Source organism: Sus scrofa, chromosome 2, assembly GCF_000003025.6.
Source record: "Sus scrofa isolate TJ Tabasco breed Duroc chromosome 2, Sscrofa11.1, whole genome shotgun sequence".
Lineage (NCBI taxonomy): Eukaryota > Metazoa > Chordata > Mammalia > Artiodactyla > Suidae > Sus > Sus scrofa.
In genome coordinates this window covers 109,362,179-109,375,875 of record NC_010444.4, presented here as the reverse complement: position 1 = coordinate 109,375,875, position 13,697 = coordinate 109,362,179, and the positions used below count along the sequence as shown (strand labels likewise).

The 13,697-nt window shown below is 35.2% G+C and overlaps 1 long non-coding RNA gene across 1 annotated transcript in view; it reads right to left on the bottom strand.

Moving 5' to 3' along the window:
* Positions 1–13,697, bottom strand: part of LOC106509516 — a 355,979-nt gene that overhangs the window by 39,864 nt on the left and 302,418 nt on the right. The window contains exon 4 of the long non-coding RNA XR_001307121.2: positions 12,457–12,529. This is a non-coding gene — a long non-coding RNA (uncharacterized LOC106509516). The remainder of the gene's footprint in view (positions 1–12,456; positions 12,530–13,697) is intronic.

The window sequence follows — 13,697 nt, the reverse complement described above, 5'->3', positions numbered from 1 at the left end:
GGATACAGAAGTGATTACAACAATGTCCATGCCTTCACAGTGCTAGCTTTTTACCACCAAATTAAGATGTTATTAGTATTATATATGGAAATAGACTCCAAACACTTAAATTTCTATTACCTGGTGAAATCCCACAATTTCCTTCTCATAAAAGGAAGAGAACATTAGGAGAGAAGGAATAGTTCTATGTATGAATAATGGTAGCTGAAAGGAAGGGAAAATGTCCACAGGCAGCAGTGATGCTGTAGCACTAGCCTGTGCTTTATTCATCATGAATGTCCCTTGGTGCAGGGACATTTTCTTATATTTTAGTTCAGATAGTGACTCATTTCTCAAAAAACCAGATGCTTCCTGCATGCCTAAAATATATTTATTTGAATAACATGGAATAAAGCATTTCTTTATAGTATTCAGAATGCTTGGTCTAAAGAAACTATTTTAAAGACAGAATTATGTGGTTTTACAGAGGAAAGAGAAAGGAGACTCTATAATAATAAGAAAAAAATGACCAGTAATAAAATCAGATCTATTTTAAAAATTTCATGAAGATATTCTCACAACCACCTGAAAATATTTAAGTGCAACTGAGTTCTTTATTAATGAGAAGTTTCAGTTAATGTTGTAGCATTAGAAATGACTTAACTAGAAGCTGTGACCCCCTCTGCAGGAAAAAGAAACTTTCTCTTTGTTATTGTAGATTTACACCTGAATACTCAGCATTTGTGCTGATGATCCTCCCACTATTCTTGTCTCTTTAGTCAAGCCTTATTTAAAGATCAGGTCTATTCAGGCCTCCGTGCATTGTTAATCCAATCCTGACTGATCTTCCAGCTCAATATGTATTTCTCTATGTGTTTCTGTCTTCATCATGGTCATTGATATTTATGATTACATTTCATGTTTCTATAAACATTGCTCTGTGCCTGCCATGTGTTTGAATTAACAAGCTGTAAGCAAATGAATAAGAAAAGCACTTTGCCATTGAAGAGTTTACAGTTTAGTGCAGTTACTCTTAACTGTATATAAGCATTTGGCTCAAATAAGGACTTTTGAAAAAACAGATTCTAATCCCTCACTTAGTCTGGGTAGAAAGTATATCAAGACCTTAAACAATTTCTCCATGGACTTTTATTGCATCTTTGCAGTTGATACCCTTGAAAGTGGAATGTCTGGCCTCAACAACAAGTTTAAAATAATGCAAAAAATATCACTGTCTGGTTACCACATATAGTGGGGTTACAGATGGGAGAGTGCCTGGCTTTGTGTGGACAGGTCACCTGGCTGAGGAAAGGATGTTTGAGCTTAAAGATGATTGGAATTAGATGGTTAGAGCAGGTAGAGAAAGTCAAAGTATGCAAAATGCATAGAGGCATGAAGTAACTAATATTTTAACTTTTCTAGTATATAAAATTTCAATAGTAGTATATGAATGCATATATCACATTCTCTTATATTAGAAAATTATTAGCATTTGAAAATGTTAGCCTTTTTAAAAAAATAAAATAAAGCAAAACTCAAAGCCAAACCAAGTCAGACCAAACCAACCAATGACAAACCTTTAGCTTCTGGGAAATAAGGTGGTTGATTTCCATTCATACATTTTTTGTTTGTTTGTTTTGTCTTTTGTCTTTTCAGGGTGGCACCCATAGCATATGGAGGTACCCCGGGAAAAGGAGCCTGGGATTTTAGGAATTCATACAATCTCTGCCTTATGTGAGCCTACAGAATAGGAGAAGCTCTGAGCCTGGTGCCTGACCTGGAATGGCATGGACCATGTAGGGACCTGGGCTAACCCCTGGTAGAGGAATGGGACTCAGTGTGGAGGAGAAACTTGGACCTGTCTGAATAGAGCTTCAGCAAGCATGCACAATAGTCTTGGACTGGCAGCCCCAGCCAGTAGTTTCACAGAAGCAGCACAAACTACTGGATAGGGTTGGGGAGGAGTGATATGTGCCTAGGCTGCTTACCGTACAACTACAGGGACACCATGTAAGATCATTCTCAAGGGACAACTCTTATCCAACCTCTGCTTAAAAGACCCAGACAGAGCCCTGTGGAAGGATGAGTATGACCAGGCCTCCCCTGTGGCCTCTCTGGGGCCATCCAAATCCCTTGGGCTACATAGAAGGATAGGATATGGATTCCAACATCCTGAGTTCAAATCATGGCCCCCTCCCTGATCAGCTCTGTGAAGAAACAAGTTTGTACCTTGGCTCTGATATCAATAATTATTCCTTTAGACTTCATTATCCTCAATCAAAAGAAGACTATTTTACTGTTCATACTCATTGACTTCTATCATCTTGTGATAACCAGTCAGGGTCTGATTAACCTGTGTGTATATTAGCAAATCTCTTGACATACATTCCTTTTTCACTATCTTTGCTATCTACTTAGTGGAAATCCTATAAATATTAATTATTATTTAATTGTCAATCATCTGAAATTCAGAACAAACTCAAGCCAGTATCATAAAAAGGCTCCCTAAGAAAAAGAGCAAAGTAACCAGGATCTCAAGAGACAGCTGTTCACAATTATTCCTTTCAAGTGGTAGAAATACACCGAACAGTTAAATTGTTAGTTAAGATATTTAAAATAGCAATAACTATGTAAAATATGACTGAAACTTGAGAACTAGAAGTTCTCTAATTGCTATCTCCAAATACCATGGATTATTAAGAGACAGTTTCTTAGTATGAGGGTAGTGCTTGAATTTTAAAATTCATGAATGTTGAGTCTTTTAAATTTTCAGTTTCAACTAAAGTATTTCTTCTATTAAATCATATAAAATGCAACTGAAGAGGAAGAAAACCCTGGGTTCACAATCTAAGAGTTTGAAAGAACCTCTTCAGCATTATAGGTAGGAAAAGCAAACATGAAAGAAACTAATCCAATAATTCAGTGGATCCTCACATTTCAATTGGAAAGAACCAAATTTGACATCCACACTGTCATTTTCAGAGGTTTAACAATAGGCAAGTTATCCTATCTTGCTGGGCATCAGTGTCCCCATCTCTATGACTGAAATGACACAGTGCTTGTACCTGGCATATTTTAGGAATTCAAAATAATTGTTTGACAATATCATCCTTTTCACTAAATTATAAGGTTGATATGAATTTGAGGTCAAAATTATATGATTAGGCAATTTTAAAATACCCAAACTTTCTGGAATATATATTTACCTTGGCATATTCATTTTTAAGTGATTCATTGTCATCACTAAAGAGAAAGCCGGATCATTCAAATAAAGATAAATCTAAGAAGAGAATCAAAGTTCTGACTTTATTACTTTTCTGAACTGGTTTCATGTAAAGGAAAAGGGACCTTGAAGCACTTTTGCTAAAGTATTAATCACAAGATTTAGGAGTTCCCATTGCAGCTCAGTGGTTAATGAACCTGATTAGCATCCATGAGGATGCAGGTTCGATCCCTTGCCTCAGTCAGTGGATTAAGGATTCGGCATTGCCATGAGCTGTGGTGTAGGTCACAGATGCAGCTTGGATCCCGCATTGCTGTGGCTGTGGTGTAGGCCGGTGGCTACGGCTCCAATTGGACCTCCATATGTCACGGGTGCAGCCCTAAAAAGACAGACCAAAAAAAAAAAAAAAACCCAAGATTTAGAAACATAATTTTTAAAGGATAAAGTTAACATAAATTAAATATAATTTTAAACAGCTTTACAAATTAAAGAAAAAAACACAACTAAATATCTGCAACATTGATATCGATAGCAACAATATTTTTGCCGATAAAGACATGTATAGCCTCAACAAAACAGTACTGCTCTACAGTCTTAAGTTTATGTTGAAGAAGCAAAGCACGCTGCTAATAATTCAAAGCCAGAAGGAAGGATTTGACATGTAAATAGAATGTAGTGCCTTTTGAGTCTTTTTGATAGATAAAATTGAATAAGGACTGACGGCTTTCATGAAAATAACTAAAAATTATTACAGAAGAATTGAAAGAAAAGGTACAACTATCCATAGCTTTAAAAATGGCTCATATGGGCAGGTGGTAAGTGTGTATAAGGCTGGCATGACCCAAAGGAATGTCTTCAAATGAGTTGTCAAAATGCTCAAAGTATAGCTTTATACTGGAAACAATCTCATATATGAATGGAAAATAAATCTAAGTGAATAAATATATTAAGTGGCCCAAAAAACAAATCTAACCTTTCAAATGTGTGAAAACTAGGATAATCAGCACATGAAAAATAAAATAGAGAGAGTTCCCATTGTGATACAGCAGAAACAAGTCCGACTAGTGTCCATAAGGATGGGAGTTTATTCCCTGGCCTCACTCACTGGTTAAGGATCCAGCATTGCCAGGAGCTTGCTGTAAGTCACAGACAGAGCTCAGATCCCACATTGCTGTGGCTGTGGTGTAGGCTGGCAGCTATGGCTCCAATTTAACCCCTAGCCTGGAAAATTCCATATGCCACAAGTGTAGCCCTAAAAAGAAAAAATAAGTAATAAAATAAAATAGATTTGAATATTCCCCTGTACATAATTAACTCTACCTAATAAAATGCAATAACCAATGTCTTACAAACAGTTACAATAAAATCCTTACTGTGATAATTTCCCTGAGTAAATATTTCCATAATCACAACATTTCTCTAAGTCTATATTTACAGATACCCAGATACAGAATTATTCTGGTAATATCTCTATTTGACAGTACATGTATGCTGTTTTCAAGCTATCACATAGGATTTGTCTTTAAACACTTCCACATTCACATTTATGGCAGTAGAAATTATTTTTTAATATCTATATTTGGTAAATATTTCTGTCATTTTCCATTTTTAAATATATCTTGCAAATGAAACAATGCCCAGGAAAGCTTTCTGAACTTATTACATTTTGTCCATGAAGGTGCCCCCCCAGAAAAAAAGTCATTTAGGAAGTGGTGACAAGGTGTGACTGTGCTCGTTTGACTTAAATCAAATCATTTCTGACACAGTTCAAATCCTTAGGAACCTATCTATGGCCAATTCAAACAAATAAACACTCAAATAAGAAAAGTAGAATGAAGTCCTGCTGTCATACATTTCACTTAATAGTTGCTTTCCTGATGTATCCAAGAGGAGTGTTTGAAAGGACAGTATGTATTTTACTGTGATGTCAAAATGTCAATTCAAAATCCATCTGTTTTAGGAAAAAAATAATACTTTGTCATAAATGCGAGCTAACAGCCACTATTCTATCTGGCACCCAGAGGAGACTGAGAAAATCCTCTATTGTCCTAGCACAATATTAGTTATTATTTATAAGGTCTTACAGAAAAAAATAGTTGTCTGACATTCACATAGTTTTCTTAGGAGAAATATTCCCTTCCCTCACTGTTTAAAATATACTTGGGCAGTCAGAGCTATGGTTATTTACCTTGATATTGAATTATTTTTTCTAAAGCTTGTAGTTTTAAAGAAGAGATGCTAAATATTGATAAGGTTTTGTTTGGTTCCACAGCTTCCACACTAAGCATAGCCAAAACCAGGAATAAAATGAAACTTTTCTCCCACTGTGCTGTAAATACATTTCATTCAAACCTGGTGTGAATGCCCCTCAAGTCTACAGTCTAGAATTTAAAGACGCGAAGCATATCAAAGACAAGATTGCCAAATTAGTACCAATTTAGTGCAATTTAAAATTGTGTAATCTTGTATAAGAGAATACAAGCTGGGACTCATTTATCTAGTGACATTTTTGGCTATATCATTGGTCTTTACTGCTTCACTATTATAGGTATAGCTAACATCTTTTCAAAATCTCAAATGACTTTCTGGTTAATATGGGGGAAAACACCTATGGAGGCAGATTGTTAGTCTGGTGCGTATTCATCTTTGGGAAAATGAGAAAACCTAATCAGTTAGCCAAAGAGACCAGTTTGCCTTTAATAAATATAATAGTGTGACATTCTAACCATAATGTTTTATCTGAGATACAATTAAAGTGCAACCAATGATTCTTTTTAAGAACAGATTTCACAAATGAATATTATACATATGAAAAAGGCTGGGGCCACTAGTGGATAAAGTAATTAATGATTTCTTAAACTAGCTGATATTCTTGAATATGCTTTTAGCATCTTTGAATTTTTCTTCCTTCCCTCTCCCCAAGGTATATTAAAACACCTTTTATTATAGTTAAGCAACTGCAAAACTCAGTGTTATCAGACCCTACATATTCTTAAATAAAATGAGAGTATCAGATCATACCATTCATTCATTCACTTTGCATGTTCCCTGAGTATTAATGAGTACAACATATCAGACCTATGCTATACAGTGGGGCTACATCAGCAAATAAGACAGAAATGGTCTCCCAACCACTGAAGCCTAGTGCCTATGAAGGAAGACTGACATAATCTACATGACAACAAAATTCTACTTCAATTGTGATAAATACTATAAAAGAGCAGAAAAGAGTAATATGGGAGCATTTGGCATGGAAGTGTGACCTATGGTTTGGAAGGGAGAGCCTTTCAAGCAGAGAGAATATCATCAGAAAATGCCTTGAGGTGGGAAGGTACAGGTCAAGTTTAAGAAACCAAAAAGAATATCTGGTTGGAACAAAGATAGCTAGGAGGCAAACAGAACAAGATGGGGTTGCAGAGCTGGCAGGAAGCAAGACATGGTGGGTCTCTCAGGCGCTATGAAGGGTTTAGGGCTTTATTCTGAGAACAAGAAAAACTGTTCAAAGATTATAAGAAGGGGAATGACATGACTTAATTATCCCTGAAGTTAATACATACTCTAAAATTTCTATAGGAATTTTTTCCTACTATTTAAAGTTGAAGTAAGCAGGGCTGGCATTATTATCATCATCAATCATCTTACTCTAGAGATTAAAAATTGACATAGGCACAGAACTCAGGTTGATAAATTGTAACTTTATTATTACATTGTTAAACTTAATTTACCTCATGAGCCTCAATTCCTCTATTCCCAAGATAAAAGGATAATTCGGTCTTTGCAATTCAAGTTAAGCAAGTCACTTTTACTTTAAACCTTGATCTCTATTTGGTACAACTCAGTCAATTGCTGTCACTCCCTAGGATTCTTCCACTACTCCAATGCCCACCTAACTTCCCTTTCCTTTCTTATTGGAGGTAATCTATGTTTTCAAGGGCTGTTTGTATCCTTGGACATCTTGCCCAGAACTCCTTACTCTCCACATTGTATGTAAACTCATCTCATCTAGTCTCCTTCATAAGATGTTAATATTTTTGCTGATAGTCTCAACCCTACTTTTACTGAGTCCAAACATGTATCTACTCCTCACCCTGACCCAGGCTGTAAGATCTCCCACTCCAGTTTAAGAGGACAGGATTTTAAGAGAATCCATCAGGCTGAGTGTCAGAGGTACTCCTCTCAACTTTTGCTGCTCTCTCTCCGACAACACACTAGGTCCAGGTGTTTCTAAAGAAGTTTGTAATCACACCAAACTGTATTCTGTAAGGCAGAGCATGTGTCTCTTCTTTTCCCACCTTCTCCTGAACATATCTGTGTTTTATATACTCTCCAATCCCACTCCCAACTCCTACCACCCAGATCATGAATCTAGGCAGCCTCTAAGTTCTAATTACAACCCCTCTGATCTTCTTTACCCAACCACTGATCAAAGCTGGCTCCATATGAGTGGGCACAATGCTTTTATGTCATTCATAGAGTGGATTATTGTGTAAACTCTGTGCCCTGACTCCTCCAGGTTTTGCTCTTGATATTCAGAGCCCACTTTTTGGAATTCAAACAAAACAAAATACAACTATTCTCTGTGAATAAAATTCTACCCATTCCAACTCAAAAGAGCTTTGGCTTTCAGACTGTTGACTTTGCAGTAGATTTTTAAAAGTCTACCCAAGAGTTCAGAAGACAAGAATTTGACTCTATTCCCTTTAGATTATTCTTGTACTTCTTTCAATGGGCAATATGCTTTCGCTTCTCAAACTAGTTCTATTGAGAGAAAAGTCCCAGGATGTAAAGAAAAAGCAGGTATATAAAAAGCAAGCTGTATCTGATATTCTTTCAAAATTTTAACCCAATACATAATAAATGAGGCACTAAAATAAGATAATAGGTTGTAAGATCCAAGATTGAAAACAGCCTTTGATGATAACTTTGAAAGGAAAAGAAATAAAACATTTCAGATTTTATTTCCAGAATGAGGCTCCTCTTCTAATAAGCCATCTTCATAAATTTACAACAAAAACAGAAATGTGGCTTCACTATGACATAGGTTGGGAATCTGAACGAACTTTCACATAAAACAAGAGGCATCCTGGAATATAAAATTTGCCATCATAGGTTCATAAAAGAAGATTAGAATGTCTTTACAGTTCCGGGACTCAAAGCAACTAAATCCCAATAATAACTAAGGCATATTTTCTCCTAGATTTAAGGTATTTCCATCAAAAAAGAAGTCATGCCAATGTGTTAGCTTAGGTTTTGCTGCTGAAAACATGGGGCATGAACTACATACAAAAGCAACAACTGGGAGTTGTCAGAAATGCAACTTTTCCAGGTCCCTTCCCAAACCTAATGAATCAGAATCTGCATCTGAACATAATGAATCCCCCTAAAGTAGCTATGAAATCTGAGGAGTGAATTCCCCCTTCCCTCCCCCAACCAAGGGTATTACTCTGTTGGTTTCTCTTCTACAAAAGAAAAAATGAGAAGTTCTATTAAAGACAGACATAACCATGTAGTAATTAAGAGCTCCTTTCTGAAAATAAAAGGTAATTTTAATGTTGTTTGCATAGCATTCAATGTTGAAATATGTAGAGTTACCTAATAAGGTACGCTAATGTTCCTAATGAGCCAAGCATAATATATGAGTCCACACTTTCCATTCTTAATCTGTTCTTTCCATGCTAACATGAATTATTACATCAAGTCCACTGGCAAGAAAGTTTAGAGTCTTGGTGCAAATGGAGAACTCATTAGTATCCAATCTGTCTGCTCTAAAGCAGGCTGCTGTAGCTTGAAATAAAGTTTGAATCTTTAAACATTTTTCTGCAAAAATTCTCTATGGGGTGTGTGTGTGTGTGTGTGTCTGTGTGTGTGTGTGTGAGTGTGTGTGAGAGAGAAAGAGAGAAAGAGAGAGGGGGAATGTGGTTGTAAAGCTATCACAAAATTGAACAGCGTAAGATGATAAAAGAAAAAGCATCAAAAAAAGCACTATTTTCAAGTCTTTTAAAATATTTCATTAGAACAACTAATACATTAAATAAAGCCATGTTGATAAATATAACATATTTGAACATGTATTTTCAGTTCCTCCAACAAAAATTGAAACTATGTGTGGCATACTTTTCAGTAGTCATGATAAAATCTTACTGTGATCATTTCCCACCATGAATACTCCCTTATGTATCAATGCATGACCTTGTCTCCAGAACCAAAATGAAACTTAGAGGTAAGCAATCATTCAGTAATTTCTAGTGCCAGGTATGGTCTTGGCCCTGGTGGATACTTATAAATGTTTATTGATGATGATGTCTTATAAGTCTGCCACTATTTACTATGAATTACTCAGATTGCCTTTTGGAATGGTAAATGTTCTCTAAATAACTCTGTGCTTCATTTTGATTCTCCAATTCTGGCATGTATGTCTACCCTGAATAAATTCTTCCAAACTGTCCTGGAATACCAAATTTTGAAGCCTTAATGTGCCATTCCTCTTACGGTCTTCTAATTCTGTCTATTAAAATGATAGAGTATAATGAATTGTGAAGACTGAACCTCAAAATTCACTGTAAATTATTTCTCAGGCAGAGGGAGTGGCTTGTTCCAGGCCATCTATAATCTCTTCACTCTTGTGGCTCACAGCACATAATGGTGAGGCAGCTGGTTGGGTTATAATAGAAGTCAGTTCTACCACCACCACCCTTTTCATGAAGTTCACTGATCTAGAAAGAATTACAATAATGTCTGCTGGCTATTCATGGTTTAGTGTATTTCAAGTAATGCATAGGTGCTTTTCATGCTTTATTTAATTTAATCTTAAAAATATTTTATGAGATCTGTGCCATTATCACCATTATTCACATTTCAGAGAAAAGAAACTAGGGACTAAAGCCAAACAGCTAGTAATTAGTATAAAAAGGATTCAAAACCAAGCTGTCCTATTCCAAAGCCCTCCTCTCCTCTGTCTTTCATTACCATGGCATTCACCAAATATAGTTCTCTGACCTAGGCTATCCCACACAAACTTAAATAACACCATTCAGTTGAATAGGATTAATCTTTATAGTCTTAAAATAGAAGCCCATGAACACAAACATACTCACAAATAGAGGTTTAAAAATGGAGTTGTTTCTGAGTCATGAGTGCTACACATGAAGGGACACAAACCTGGTACAAAACTATAAAATGAAAATGAAATAATAAATACTATGCCATTTCTATTGGATAATATCTAATCTCATGGACACCTATGCAAATAACCAAATGTGCATGAAAGTGAGAATTTGCATTCCCTAAATAGACCGTATGTGTGTCTTCCAATTTCCCCACACAAATGGACCTTCACATATGGACTTCCACTGTTAAGACACACAAACAAAGGACCATTTTTACCTAAGAAAATCCTCAGAACCCACTGGATTCAGAAGTCTAACTCAGAAATTTGTTCATTCCATGTGCGTGGACATCATTACAGGCTGAAAGCTCATTAACTGTAATCAAGAAGGTCCTTTTGGAATTATCTTCCTTAGCCTACTTCCAAGGGAAATCATTTGTAGGTTTCTTCAGGGTAATGATTACAACCAAGTGCTCAGGCTCATCTTCAAATATTCCAGACCAAATTTACTCTAATAGTGATAACTGCTCTTTCAGTATCCTGATCTTTTTAACTGCTGTACATCTTTCCATCTATTTCCATTTCCCTTAGGTAGAGTAAGACCCATTTTTCAATTCTATACATCATCAGAAACAATTTTGATAATCACATTATTAGTGTGTATAACCCCATTCTTCAGAACTCTGCCAAAAGAGTTGCCTAAATATCCTGCTCTTATTCATAGGCTCTACGTATATCTACAAATGTCAAAAATTCTAAATGAAGTGTATGAGCCTTGACTGACAAAGAGTGATGGCTCTCATTTTGTGGCAAGTAAAAAAAAAGTTAATCAAATCATAGCACCTGCTTAAAATTAATCTTTAAGTTTCTTTAAAATTGTTCTTTAGTTAATTCAGATGACACACATTTCTATCCTGGTTCAGGAACAGTTTTTTAATGCATGATTATTTGGAAGAGAATATTAGATTTATTGCCTTTGCTAATGAACACTTGGATGAAAGTGGTATTCTCAAGATGAGTATTCTCAAGAGGTGAACTCTGATTACCATATATTAATTTTCATTTCAGTTCAGAATTATATAAAGAGGGAACCTGGTGGCTTTTACATATAGAAAATGGGACCTCTTCAAAGTATACTGTGCAATAATTCTCAAGTGTCCCCTGTCACTTTTTTAATGTCACATATCAGTAGAACCAGAATTCATCATGAAAGCAATTTCAGAGGTTTAAAAATGCAGCGGATATCCTTAAAAATATTTGTGTTAGCCCTGTTTCTGTAGGATTGAGGGGTCTGACTTTCAAAACGGTCAGTTAATTGGTTGAGATGTACCTTCCCATATATTCTGCATCCAAGAGAGTGCCTTACTTACATCCTCCTTTTTCATAGCAGCATTTAACAAAGAGTCAAAAGCAACAAAGAATGCAATTCTTTAATAAATGCAAGATGCATCTGCATCTCCAACATGTGAGATAATGCCACAACTTTTCAGTACCAAATAGTGCCTCTAGGGCCACAGAACTCACATTCTCTAGAGGATTTGTCCTTCTCCTGAGGAATCTTAGGCAAGTAGATACATCATGAAGCTGGAATAGCCACAGTTTTAAGGAAAATTATTCAATCTTCTACCTAGCTATAATTGAGCAGGGAAAAAAAACTAACTGCCTTCATGAATTCTAAGAACTAGAGGTGCCCTGAACCATCATATACTGTGATAATTTATGCCAAGATATTTTGTATTCTGGTGAACCTAGGACATATTAACTTATTGTGCAACATTTGCTAGAACAGAAACGGTACATCTACATGATTAATTAGCCTGTTTACACTTAATATTTTTTATCCTGTGTATCTTTTTTGTTAAAATATCTTTTCAAATGGCTAATTGTTTTAGTGATAGATGATCAAAACTAGCAGTAAGCATCTTAACTTTTATGGTAATATAACAGACATACAGAAAAATTCACAAAAGTACAGAGCTCAGGGAATTGTTACAAAGGAAACACACTAATGTAAGCAATACTCAGTTCAGAAATAGAGGATCCTACAAGTCACTCACACCATGTTCCCTTCCAGTAACTACTTTCTTCCTTCTCTCCACAGGTATATTACATTTTAAAAATATGTCTGTGAATTCTTTGATAATCCTACCTTTAAAAGGTAGAGCCCAGGGTTCCTGCCATGGCACAATGAGTTAATAATCTGACTGCAGTGGCTCCGGTTACTGTGGAGGAATGAAGACCTTTAGGCAAAGCCAGTGAGGAATGAAGGGTTCTTAACAAATTCATGTGAGTTATCCATTTCAAAGTGTATTTACCAGCCCCAGTCAAGTCTTCAGATGACTGAAGCTCTGGCCATTTAGACCAACAATTCATACAAGACGCTGAACCAGGATCTTGCTGCTCCAGAACTCTAGACTCACAGACACTGTGAGATAATAAATGTCTGTTATTTTAGGGTACCAAGTTTTTAAGTATTTTGTTTTGCAGCATTAAAATTAATGCAAAAAGAATCATTTACCTGTTAACACTGTAGTTCATTTTGCATGTTCTTTAATAGTCTTAATCATTATTATTTATTTGTGTTCGTTTCACCTAATTTTGTTTGTTAGATTCATCCATATCATTACATGCTGCTGTGCTGTAGTTCATTTATTTTCATTGAATGTGCCAATGTACAAATATACAACACTTTATTGTTTTTACTGATGACATTTGGTCTGTTTTCAGTTTTTATTATTACAAATACTATTTCTATAAACATTTATATATATATGTATGTATGTATCTCTTTTGGTGCATAAGCAAGCATATATTTATTGAGTGTATATCTAAGACTAGAATGCTAGGTCATATGGCTTTTAAATAGTCAAATTTCATTCCTAATAATAAATATATTTCCAAAGTGGTTGAAAAAATTTACACTTCTATTAATTGTATGTGAGGATTTCTGCTACTCTATATTTTTGACAGTAACTGGTATCATCCAGGGTAAATATTTCATCAGTTTTTCAACTTAAAATTGATCCCATAAAGATATATGCATGATTCTACATACTTACAGTATAGATATACAAACATATGTTCATGAGAAAAAGTAGATGTAACCATTCATTGTGCATTTATTTATAATTTTCCAAAACTAGAAAAAATAATTCTAAACATCTATCACAAGAGAATGGATAAATAAATTGTGGTTTATACATGCAGTGAAATAGTACTCAACTGTAAAAATGGCCATTTTACAAATATGCACAACATAGATGAAACTTAACAGTTTATATTGAGTAAATGAAGCCAAATACAAAGGAGTATTATTTCACTTATGTGATATTCAATAACAGACAAAATTATTCAGTGATAATAGTATGAGTTTGCCAGGGCTACCAAATA